Genomic DNA, 13697 nt, shown 5'->3' with positions numbered 1-13697 from the left:
AGTGATACCATGTACATCCTGTTAGTTTCACAGGGCATACTTTGCTTACTTGAAACTAAATACACTTTTGTAACAACGGATTTACATATCATCTGTTTTGCAGAGGATATTTCTGCAGTTTTATGTTTGTTAAACTCATTTGACAACACAGTTGTGTACTTTGAAAATATATTAACTCACATGCAATCAGTTTCAGGATTTGTAAATCTCACTCTGGAGCACTTTTAGAGAGTACAATGCTAACCAACCCCAAAGTCTGCACGTGTCCCAAGAGCACAACAATCTCCAACCAACTGAATGACCATCAAGTGAGGTAAAACGTGCCCAGTGGCGGGATTTTTGTATCCGAAAATTGATTATGCAAGAGTTAATAAATTTTGATCAAACACAGCTGTATTGATAAATGAATTTAATAAACAGAAGCCAGTGTTACTGTTGAGCTACTCCCTTTCAAACTCGTTATTCAATCTGCTACATTTGTGTGTCATAATACCAAGCTACTTTGAGATATGAGAGAAGTGATAAACATTTTAGAATCATAACTCCCCCCCCCCCCCCCCCCCCCCACAATAAGAGCTAGACACGCATAGCAAAAATGGCTCAAAGGTTTTCATCACCTGCCTATCAACAAAAATGTGTAGGTCTTTATTGGAGGGGAGCTGGGATTCAAAGAATAAGCCTGAAGAAATAAATAAAAAATAACGTGAGTTAAAGACGAAACAACAAAAATAAAAGCAGTGAGTTCAAAAACCCACATGCATTAAATGAAAACAGTCTGTCAGGTTACCATGCTGCTCCACCTAACGCCTTGCAATGTGCTTGGATTCTTGGCATACTGCGCAAAATGTGCTCATGACATTGCTGCTTGAGCGTGTACCACATTATGACGACGGCCCTCCTGAGGATGCCAGACAAGTCAGGAGGGTCCCTGTGGTGAAGTGCTGCAAGTCTCTAACTGGTCCTAAGTGTGCTCAGGAGGGTTCGTACCAGCAGATATTGGAGGCATTCGATTTGATCAATTGCTGTCTCTGGAAGGAAAGTATTCACGATGTAGAGACAGTTTACTCGGGGAGATTGACATCTTGAAAGATGACCTCATCACTGAAATGTTACCTGTACAGTTAACAATAAGCTGCTAGTTCCTGTTCTAGTACTGCTCTTCCCTCAAATAAAAGACCAAACGCCCATACACAACATACAGGCTCAAACCGTGATTGTCCCACCTCCCTGTGGGCCTGCAAACCTTGGTCTTGCTTTGTAACTGGCCACCTCCACACATTTCTGTTATGATCACCAGGCACAGACAGATTTTGCAGTTCACTCAACAAAACCTGTAATCATTAATCCAAGTTTGTATTTCAGGTGTTCCCTTGCGATTCACACACTTAGTGCTATGAGCTCTGCACTGGATTTAGTAACGGAGGCCAAGAAACTAGAAGCAGTAGTAGTCCTAAGTGAAATACAACCAGACATACTATGTAACAGTGATCATGATCTAGTTGAAAGTCAGATAGCTAACTTGACAATAAAGGACTATATCTTATCCATATACTTCTGTAGATGTAAATGTGAAAGTGGTGGAGTTTCTATATATTTTAAAAAACAGAAAGCCGGTAAAGACTGAAAACAGTAAAGCTGTGAGGTTATCTGTAGCTAGAGAAAAAGATTTTGAAATTACTGGTGTAGTGACTGATGACGTTGGACAGTTTTGTGTGTGCAGATCGCCAAGTGACAAGATTAGCACCTTTCTGAAAAAAAATTGCCAACTTACTAAGAATTAATGTGAAGAAAAACATCGATATATGTGGAGACTTCAATACTGACGTGGGAAGAAGAGTCAAAACCAAATGGTTCAAATGGCTCTGAGCACTATGGGACTTAACATCTGAGGTCATCAATCCCCAGTACTTAGAACTACTTAAACCTAACTAACCTAAGGACATCACACACATTCATGCCTGAGGTAGGACTTGAACCTGCGACCGTAGCGGTCGCGCGGTTTCAGACTGAAGCACCTAGAACCACTCAGCCACACCGGCCGGCCGAGTCAAAACCGAGCCAAGATTTTGGAGAATTGTTAATATAATACAATATGTAGGCAACAATATCTGCCCCAACAAGAGTTATTTCTGAAAGTCAGACAGTTATTGATAATATCATTACTAATATTAGTAGGTACTGTATAACTATGAGTCACATGTAGTCCAAACAGAAATATTAGATTGTCATGGACAGCTGATCTGCTTCCACAGAAGTAAGGACATAATATCGGAACCAAGCCAAACAACCTAAGAAATCAAGAATATCAGTGAACAAAATATTAACATCTTTAGAACAACTGGAACAAAATTGCACAGATGCAAAATGTGAATGAAAAGTATAATTCATTTAATACAACAATTAAACACCATCTTAATGCAGCATTCCCCAAAGTAAAGAGACAAGAAAAGGGTCAGACAAGGTGGTTACCAGTGAAATAACAGAACTGCGAAGGAAGCTGCATGATCTGAGATGGGGGGGGGGGGGGGGGGGGGGGGGGGGTGAAGCTGAAAATTATAAAATGCTATGAAAGAAGTATAGAAGAATAATAAGAGAGGCAAAAGCAAGAGCAATTAATGCCACCATGATGAACTCAAAAAAACAAGGTAAAGGGAACTTGGCACAAGGATAAAACTGGATCAAACAAAGAAACAGATGTCAAGGGAATGAAAATAGACAGCACAGTGGTTACAGATGGTAGAGAAATAGCTAAAACTGTATAAATGTGGTAGAGAACTTAAAATTGGAAAGAAATACTCTACAAAAGAAGGTTACTGAGTTATCAAAAAAAATCGAGCAGAATCATGTTCTCGAAACCAGTCACAGAGGACAAACTCGGGAAAACTATACAGAAGCTGAAGTCCAAGAAATCAGCTGGTGACAAAGAAATACTGAATCATATAATAAAGCAAGTAAGTGAGATAATAATCTCACCTTTGCTGGACATAGCAAATAGCTCTTTTAGAGATGGAATTTTTCTGGCAAAAACTGAAAATAAGCAGGGTGGTACCAGTGTACAAGAAAGGGGATAAGGATGTCCCCAACAACTACAGGCCAGTTTCACTAGTATCAGGTTTCTTAAAAAACCTGGAAATGCTTATGCGTAATAGATTAGTTGATTATCTGGACAAATACAACATTCTTATACCATCACAGCAAGGTTTCAGAAAGAGTAAAGCTACAGAATCAGCTGTTTCCAGTTTGACAGAGTATATTACAAAGTCCTTAGATGAAAAACAAGTTGTATCTGCAATATTTCTGGATCTCTCCAAAGCATTCATCACTACTGACCATGAAATACTGCTAAGAGAATTAGAAGACTATGATATTCGAGGGCAAGCAGGTGAGTATGCAAAATCATAGTTACGCAACAGGAAACAAAATGTATCAGGAGGGAATGCATACCGGTCAGAAACCAAAGCCATCAAATATGGAGTACTGCAGGGATCCATAATAGTACCATTGCTGTTTAGTCTGTTTGTTAATGGCTTAGGTGTTGAAGAGAACGAGAAGAAAATATTGTATGCAGATGACATGACAATACTGAATATTGACCAAACTGTGGTACAGCTTGAGAGAAGCACATACTTATCTGCAAACACCACAGCTCAGTGGCTTGTGGAAAATGGACTTGTTATAAACTTAAAAAAGGGCTATGTATGCAGTGTTCAAAAATAAAGAGAAGGCTGTGCACATGGGTTTAGGGTGGGGTGAAACAAGACTGGAAGAATTAGAATCCACTAGATTCTTAGGTATTACTGTGGATAACAAGCTGAAATGGAAACAATATATTGATTCTGTCTGTAAGAAACACAGCTCCATCACATTCATAATGAGGGAGTTTTCATAGTATTTGTATTTATTTATTTATCCTGTGGATCACATATTGTACAAAGTACACATGATATAGGACAAGTCATTTTTCTTAACAATATGTAGTTTGGAGAAAAAAATAGGCAATGGACTGCCATTTAAAAAAATGTACACAAAATTGTTCATTGATGAATATAGTAACTTCACATACAGAGAATACAAACAATTTACATGGGGAACTAAGAAACATGTAGGCAATATAGTGCTACTTTAAATTTACACAAATAATCACTGAGATTACAGAATAGTGAAAATGTCAACTGGAAACACAACAGAAGGACAATGTCATTTAAAAACTACATTAAACGTGAAATTAACATTGAGATTTCACAGACAATTAAATTTTAATACTAATAGAATGTGTACTTGTACATTCAAAAAGTGAGTTAAAAAATTTTGGGAAGTGAAACTGAAACATAGTTGTGTACAGTAAAAATTAGGTTATTATTTTGCCTACAGAATGTTTTACTCTAATCACAGTATTTTACAAAGGAACTTTATAATTTTTCATTTCCAGGAATTCTTGTACTGAATAGAAACAGTGCTTTGTCAGAAATGTCTTTAGTTTATTTTTAAATATTGGATCTGGAGCAGTTTTTAATTGTTCTGGAATTTTATTGTGTAATACGACACCCAGATGAGTTATATATTTTTGGTATGATGATGTCCTTGAAAAAATTTGATGGATATTAGATTGCCCTCTGGTATAATGAGCGTGTATATCATTGTTTTGGATTAATTTGCCTGTTCTTGAGAGGTATTCCCTGGTGAATAGGATTGTTTCTTGAATGAATAGGGATGGGATGCTTAGAACATTAAGTTTTATTAATTGACATTTACAGGATTCCAGCTTTTTGAGCCACAGATTATCCTCAGTGCTCTTTTTTTGTAGTTTAAATATATTTGTGCTGTGAGTTGAATTTCCCCAAAAGATGATTCCATAGCGGAGCAATGAGTCGAACTGCGCATGGTATGCTTGCATTAGTGTGGATTTACTTGTAGTAGATTTTAGTATTCTTAGTCCATAGCACAATGATGAGAGTTTCTTTGATAAGTTGTTTATATGTGTGTCCCATTTTAAATTTTGTTGGACCCATAGACCCAAAAAATTTTGTTGCATTTACATTTTCAATTTTATCATTGTTTAACTTTACTTGGATAGTTTTTTGATTGGATGTGGGAATTAGATGGAAGTTGATACATACAGTTTTCCCACTATTAACAATTAGGCCATTTTTGTTAAACCACTCAGAAAGTTTTTTCATAGAGTTATCAGATATTGTCTGAAGGGATTCAGGACTAGATCCAGTCAACACTATGCTTGTATCATCAGCAAACAGGATAGTTTTTTGTGGGCTCATACGTTCAACAAGATCATCTATGTAAATGAGGAAAAGTAATGGCCCTAGAACAGAACCCTGGGGAACACCATATCTTATTGTTCTTTCCTCCGAGAGAAAAACTGTGTTATTTATTTTATTCTGTACATTAATATTGTATTGAAGTGATACCTTCTGTCTGCGGTTTTGTAGGTAAGAGCATAGCCAGTTTGAGCCACACCTCTTATTCCTCTTCTTTCCAATTTATCAAGCAGTATTTTATGATCTAGTACGTCAAAGGCTTTAGAGAGATCTAAGAAGATACCTGCAGCTATATTATGTTGGTCAACTGATTTCAGTATGTGGCCAAACAGTTCAAAAATTGCTGTCTGGGTGGACAAAGATTTACTAAAACCATGTTGTTGAATGCTGATTGGTGCGTGGTTTTTTATGAAATTTATAAGCCTGTCATAAAAAAGTTTTTCCAGGATTTTTGAAAAGATGCTTAATATGGATAATGGTCTATAATTGGATACTAAATCAGGGGAACCTTTCTTTAGTAATGGTGAGACTTTAGCTATTTTGAGAGCATCTGGAAAAATGCCAGTTTTCAATGATTGGTTGCAGATGGTTGATAATGGCTTTACTATATGGGGAGCACACACCTTTAATATGAGGTCAGGTACTTCATCATAGCCACTAGAGATTTTATTGGGTAACAATTTTAATATGTTCCTAATTTCATCATGGTTTGTTTCATAAACAAACATTGTAGCATTAGTGCTGTTTGACGTATTGGTGGAATTGAAGAACGATACCTTGCAGTTTGCCTGAATGAGATCTTCTGCTGTGAGGTGAAATATTCATTGAACTTGTTTACAACTGTGTATGGATCTGTGACCTTAGAGTCATTAAGTGTTAGAGAAATGTTTTCCTTTTTAGGTGTTGAACTACAAGTTTCTTTTTTAATAACTTTCCACATAGCTTTCATTTTGTTTGAAGAGTTTCTTATGAAATTGTCATTCCATAAAAGTTTTGCCTGTCTAATCACTCTAAGATAAGTTTTTTTGTAGGCTTTACAATAGTCAGAAAATTCTTCAGTGACCATGTATTTTTTGGAGCAATATTGGAGAAATCTGTTTCTCTCACTAGAAATTTTGATTCCTTTTGTTACTCATGACTTTCTATTTTGATTGCTTGAAGTTTTTGTTTCAAAAGGAAATGCTGTATTAAAGTAATAAAGGAAGGTGTTATGGAAGCTTAAGAACATATTATCAACAGTTGTTTGCATGTAAACACTGTCCCAATTTTCCTTAGCTAATAGGAAGTTAAAAATCCTAATATTGCCATCTGAAAAGTTTCTTCTTTGAAATACTTTTTTGGGGCTGATTTTACTATTTTCCATGTCAACGCTCAGTAGCTGAGCATCATGGTCACTGTATCCCATGCTCAGTACTTCGCCAGTGAATTTGTAACCAGTATCAGTTATGAAGATTTGATCAATTATTGAATCAGTATGCTCTGTTGATCTTGTTGGAGAGCGTATTGTGGGGATCATATTAAAGGATTTGGTCATGTTTAACAAATCAAGTTTAACATTACTGTTTTTTGATAAATCAATGTTAAAATCACCACAAAGTATTATTCTCATATTTAATGAGCTGACACTATTCAGCAGAACTTCTAATTTGGTCATAAAATTTGGAATATTAGTACTTGGTGCTCTGTATACATTTATAATTATATAGTTTAGTTCAGGCAGCTTAACCATAGAAAGTTCAAATTCCTTATCTTCAGATAATGCAATCTGTTCATTTAGGCCTACCTCACTGAATTTTATCTGGTCCTTTACAAATATAGCAGTACCGTCATGTGTGGAGAAATTCCTACAATAAAAGCTTGTTAATGAGTACCTTGGAATAGAGGTTGACTGAATTTCTTCTTTAGACAGCCAGTGTTCGGTAATACATATCACATCTGGATTTATTTGAGACTGAAGTAACACTTCCAGCATTCCAGACAAACAGCTTCTGTGCACAGTATACTATGAACTCTTCAAACCACACGTGCAGTATGGAGTGTTATTGTGCACAGTATGCTATGGACTCTTCAAACCATACCTGCAGTGTAGTGTGGAGAAATCGAACATTCAAAAAATAAAAAGGGTGTTTACAATATAAGAAAAAACGATCAGGATCGTATTAAGAAGAAAGACTTCTGAATCATGCAGAAACTGCTTCAAAAGAACCAGCATCTTAACTTTTAGATCCTTGTACATATATAAAACTACGATATATGTCTCAAAAGATAGTGGAGAGTGGACTACAAATGTTTGTGTACCCCACCAACTGCATGACAATGTAAGTGACACTAAGTTTTCAAAGACTATCTTGTGGCGAAGGAATTTTACAGTGTTGAAGAGTACTTATCGCATTAAATTTGTATATAGCAAAAAACAGATTGCTGCTTACTATACAGAAGACACATCAAGTTGCAGACAGGCACGATTAAAAGACACTGACAAGAGCTTTTGGACACAGCCTTCATCAGTTAAGAGAGAGATACACACAACATTCACAGTCCAAGATGCTGGAGTTGGCGGTGAGGTGTGCTTGCTTGTGTGTGTTGTGATTGTTGTGTGTGCGACTCCCTCTTTACTGACGAAGGCTGTGGCTGAAAGCTATTTGTGAGTGTCTTTTAATCATGTCTGTCTGCAACCTGATGTGTCTTCTTTACAGTAAGTAGCAATTTATCTTTCCCTACAGTGTTGATATTCCTACACGGAGTTTCCATTGTTTGATTCAAATTTGTATATATTGTTACTTATAATCAACAATGTCAGAATGTAAGAAAAATAGTTAGGTAGTATGTGATAATGAATGTTTTCTATTTTTGACATGACATATGTTACATGTACATTCACGGAAGACCATGTAATCCTACAGGATCAAATATAATTTATTTCATTTCAAATCAAAGGAGGACAGACTGATCTGCATCATATCCTTAATCTTGGTATAATCAGTTCTTCCTGCTTTTAGAATGGAAACAACCTTCACTGTTCTCCAAGCATTAGGAATGATTCCTGCTGCTAGGCTAACTTTAAAACAGCCTACATAGGAGTCTCATTAAAATCTCTCTTGCTCAGGCCTGTTTAAGGAGTTCTGGGGGCACCATCGAAGTCTAAGTTTGGGACCCCTACTCTTTTTCTTGAATGTAATTTTGTGTACAATTTGTATGTTTTCATTATATGTATCCAAGCTGTACAGGAGTTTATTAAGTACTGACTTCTCATGGCTTCACACAGTAAGTGCATACTAAATCACGGGTAAGCTAGTAGAAACGCATTCAATTATTTTTTTATATGGAGTGTGTGGTGTCACCGCCAGACACCACACTTGCTAGGTGGTAGCCTTTAAATCGGCCGCGGTCCACTAGTATACGTCGGACCTGCGTGTCGCCACTATCAGTGATTGCAGACCGAGCGCCGCCACACGGCAGGTCTAGAGAGACTTACTAGCACTCGCCCCAGTTGTACAGCCGACTTTGCTAGCGATGGTTCACTGACAAATTACGATAGTTAGCATAGCCTTCAGCTACGTCAATTGCTACGCCCTAGCAAGGCGCCATTATCATTTGCTATTTATCTTGTGATGCATGTACCATCAGACCGATGTTCACTAATTATGGATTAAAGTTAAGTATTCCAGAAGCTACGTACTTTATTTGCTAGTCTTCATTACTTGTCCTGTTCCAGACCTCACACCATCCTGCGTGAGCTTAAACGCGTGCCTTTCGGCTTCCTCTATTGTGGGTTGGCGCTCTGGCCAATCCACAACAGAGTGTAACTTGTTAACCTTAAGTTGCAGGGATACTGGATGGTGTAGATTTCACAATACCTCCATTCGGCTTTTTTAAAATGTAAGCAGACAGTGCTGCTGCCCCAAGCTACATTGCCAGTTGGCTTTGCCATGTTAAATGTAAGCACTTTTGCATTAAAATATACACAAAGATACCCAAAATATACACTGAAACTAGGAAAATTTGCATCAAAAATGTACTAATATGCACTTCAAATAAATGGACCTGCATCTAAAACCAATACCAAATAGAACTGGAAAAACAGGAATGTAAAAATTTATTATGAATTTCTGACATTACAGTAATACTGAACAAATTCGGAACTGATTTTAGTTGTGTCTGTTATAGTAAATTACTAAATATTTTTTTTTCCAAATCTTTCAGAAAGACCACCCTTACATCTGTCAAAACACTTTTCACATTTGGAAAAATCCCCCCTGCATCACATTATCATATGAAGTAGAACTTCATTTTTGCAGTATTACTAGCAAAATAATCCTCATAAAGTATATCCAGAATATAATGCCTGGTATAATGTTTTTCTTTAACTCTCAAATTTAACAGTTAGCAAGTATATGGCAATTGTGAAATGTACTAAAAAAAACTTCCTTGCAGTATTTCGTATAAACTAGGGGAATCATAGATCAGTACAGATATGTAATGACTAAGTGTTTCATTGTAATTTTTGGTTGTTAAGAAGCAATAGCAGCTGGTTCAGTGCTGCATTTCCAGGTAGCATGATACACTGACCTATTTTTACATTCGAGATAAGCAGTTGGTAAGAGCTGTCATAGAAATAAATTGCATTTATATGCATTCTTAAATGTTGTTTTTGTGATCCTTTATCACTGATGATCACATCTTAGTAATAGTTCACAATAGTTGTGAATGAAGTCCGGCTGACTTGGTAATAGCAACTTTTACATACCCATTAGACATATAATTTAATAGAGTCTGTCTAATTATAAATAAAATGGGAACCATACTTTGGAAAATAACCGTAATGAAACCAATCTTCACCTCTTCTCTTCCTGATGAATTTGATCTTGATTTGGCTGATCAATTAATTTTGAGTTTTTGATTCTCTGCAGAAGCTCTTTCCATGTGCACATTTCAGTAATATGATTGCGTAAAAGTTCATGATTGGAGAGAAATTTGACAAGCTTTGCCAGTCTCTTCAACCGTTCCTCATGATAGCACCAGTGCTTAAACTGAATAGCTTGCAGCAAAAGCAATACACAACATCTTTTGTTCAAGAATATACAAGCCACATTTGCTTACCTTTTTTATCATTTGATAGATGATGGAAGCAACGAAAAACAATAGAATACCTTCTTCTCAAGCTATCCACAGGAAATGTGACATTTTTTCACTAATGTCTTGCAGACCTTCCTTAATTGCTCTTACCCTAAAATTATCATTTGTATTATCTGGCCAGGTTCCCAGACCCCTAAGATCATCAACAGCTTGAAAGCTGTTACCTTACTTAGATGATTTTCTTTTGTCTTGGAGAACTTTGCCTTTCTGGTTTCTTCCACAGTAACATTATTATTAGCTATTTCTGCCAGTGGAACAGTTTAATCAGCCACTAGTTCTTGCTTGCACAGACCATACGGTTCTTCAGCATTATCAAATGATGAAGCTTTAGTAACACTACATTCTTTCAAATCAGTCTGTACAGTCACTGAAACACTGTCAATTCAGTTTAATAAATTGTTTAATGAACCCTTTGCCACAACTGCTTTCCTTTAGGATGTCACACCTACTTTTTATTTTTTAGCACCTACACATATTCTACACTCTAGCGTAAAACAAATCACAGGCTCTGATAGTGCTGGACACAAACTACTGACTCCCATTATACTTCACACCTGGCTGAATTGCTGAATTGAGATACTGGAAACATTAGAGCCCTTTACTCAAAAGTGCCCACATGTGGATTAGCAGTGAAAATCCCAAACTGCTTGTTGGATTACATGACACACTTTGTCTAGCAGGCAAAGTGTGCCATGCTGATAGACAACATTAAACGTTTCCGGTATTTCCGCTTGGGCTAGTAACCGACTGGGATAGAAATGGAAATCCCTGTTTTCGTCATTTCACTGACAGAATGACTGCTGTGGTATTGATCAAAGCTGTCTGGTGTAATAAAAAATAGAATCAACAACAAATGTGTTCTGGGACTAGCATGAATGGAATCTGTTAACATTCTAAATTTGAATAATTTTTTTACTTTTAACAGAAAACCAGATATTATTAAGTAAGAACAAATATTTATGGGGCTCATGGCAGGGCCCCCAGTCTTTGGGACCCCCATGACTCTGGTGACTGCAGTAGCCTTTAACTGGCCACGTTCCTGCTTGTTGCAGTAGAGCTGGAAAGATTCGATCTGAGCCTGGTGACTTGAACAACTGAGCTGTTCTCACAATTCATTGGATTTTTTTGAAATCAACATATGCTTTGCCAGGTTCCCAGTTCTCCCTTTACCTCTCAAGAACTGAATCTTGGTCATTGTTGTCTACCAGAGTGCAGTGAGGGAAGTGAGTCTTGAGGAGCACATCCAGCTTTGGATTCACTGTCCTTGCATACTCACCATCCTCCTCCTTTAGGGTACATTTTCGATTAGTTAGGATTCTTGTGAGAATTTTGTGAAGTCCAGCACAACTGACTGTACCTTCCACTTTGTCACATAATATCTTCCACGCTGATAGTGTCACTTGCTTAATCATGAGGTTGTATTTGGCAAGATCCTCCTGATATTTTGCCCACAGTCCCGTCCTTCTTGCAAGATTGAACAGTCTTCTTACCTGCATCCTTTGCAGTTCCAGTTTATTGTTCCATCAGGGAACGCTCCTGTTGCGTGCTTCTTGGTGACTGGGCAGTTTTCTAAACACAAGGTCATAATAGCAGATGTCACTATGTCTGACATTTCCTCACAATCTACTGGATTCCTTATCAGAGTTCTGATTTCAGATAAGTGTGAGTTTAGGTCTTTTGTATATACGGCCCATTCTGTTTTCCTAGGATACCTATCAGACATGGTCTATTTAACATCCATTTCGACTTCAAACTTCATAAGCCTATGGTCAGATAAGGATAGCTCCAACACTACATGTCATTGTTTGACATAATCACCTATTAGAGTGGACCTAAACTTACGTCAATCACTACTTCTCTCTGCTGTTGGTGTTGCTAGTTCTCTACATGATCCATCTTGCTTCTTCCTTGCATTGTCTCATTCTGATGGTCTCTAAGTTCCGGGAACAGGAGTCCACCTAATGGCCTAATGGCAGGGGGGGGGGGGGGGGTTGGGGGAATGGAATATCACTTAACAAAAGGGGAGTTGGGGGTCCTCCACCGACAAATTGGTAAAATTTGGTGTTGCTTAAAGTAGTTTTTGGTAACTGTTTTGGAGTTCAGGGTAAAAACATGTCTACTAGGGTCAGCAGTTTAAGTGTTGGTAGGCATACCTGGCATATTTTGCTTTCTTGATTATTGTAAGTGGTACTCGTACATTAATATACATCCAAAGTATATTAATAAATAATAAGACGCTTTTTTAAGTTAAATGATGTTTATTGGTTTAGATAGTAAGCTAATTGTCACTCTTATTCTTTTGTTAAAATGTATTTGAAATGCATTTCCACCTATATTGCTACATAATTATAAAAAATTGAGTGAATCTGTTGAAAAAATATATTCACTGATTTCTGAAGTCATTTTATCCAATGTAATATGATACTCCATTTGGGCAGAGAGGGGGGGATTATAGCTCCCCATAGCTCCTCCCCCCCCCCCCCCCCCTGCCACCACCCCTGAGATTATTACATCCATTGTTTGTCCATGCAGTTTGTTTTTGCGAACAGTAACATGGTGAGCAATAAAGTTTGTTAAACATTGAGCTACCTGCAATCCAGTCTGTCCTGGTATATTGAGAAATTTTGAAATGTTGAACAATTGTTCTATTATACACTCTGCCTCCACCATACTGTGTAATTAGAGAGAATAAAGAAAAGCATAATTAATAAAATGAAATTTTTACGGGTCTTGAGACATTTTTACAGTTTTATACATCAGTGATATATGTACGAGACTGAAGCAAATTACAACTTTAAAAAGCTTTGCGCAAATATTAATTTGTGATATCAGTCTCATACATTTAAGACTGTAATTGTTTATCATATTGTAATCAACAGACCAACACAATGAAATGTGAAATAAGTAAATGACTACCACACTTACATTATACTGATATTGTGTTTTGAACTTTGAACGTCTTCTCGCAACAATTCTAATTCAAACTTCTCTTTCACTCCAAAGAAAAAAGTAGTGTTTTCAAAACTTGGGTTGCCTACAAACAATAACTTGAAAAAAATATGTTGCGATGCATTAGCTACCTAACTGGACAGCAGAAGGCTCAGAGCTTGCCTGCAGTGCATGCGCACGTCACACGTGAGCTAACTAACAGGTCAGCGGAAGCCTCACAGCTTCCCTGAGTCGCTCAAAATCTCGCCTATGCCATGCGCACGCGTATGCACTCCACATTGCGTATCGCACGACATCAGTTCTTAGCTCAGCGGTAAGGGTTGCAGCTTTCCCACTGCA

The sequence above is a fragment of the Schistocerca piceifrons genome, chromosome 6, assembly GCF_021461385.2.
Source record: "Schistocerca piceifrons isolate TAMUIC-IGC-003096 chromosome 6, iqSchPice1.1, whole genome shotgun sequence".
In the NCBI taxonomy this organism is placed as follows: Eukaryota; Metazoa; Arthropoda; class Insecta; order Orthoptera; family Acrididae; genus Schistocerca; species Schistocerca piceifrons.
This window is presented reverse-complemented; position numbering follows the sequence as displayed.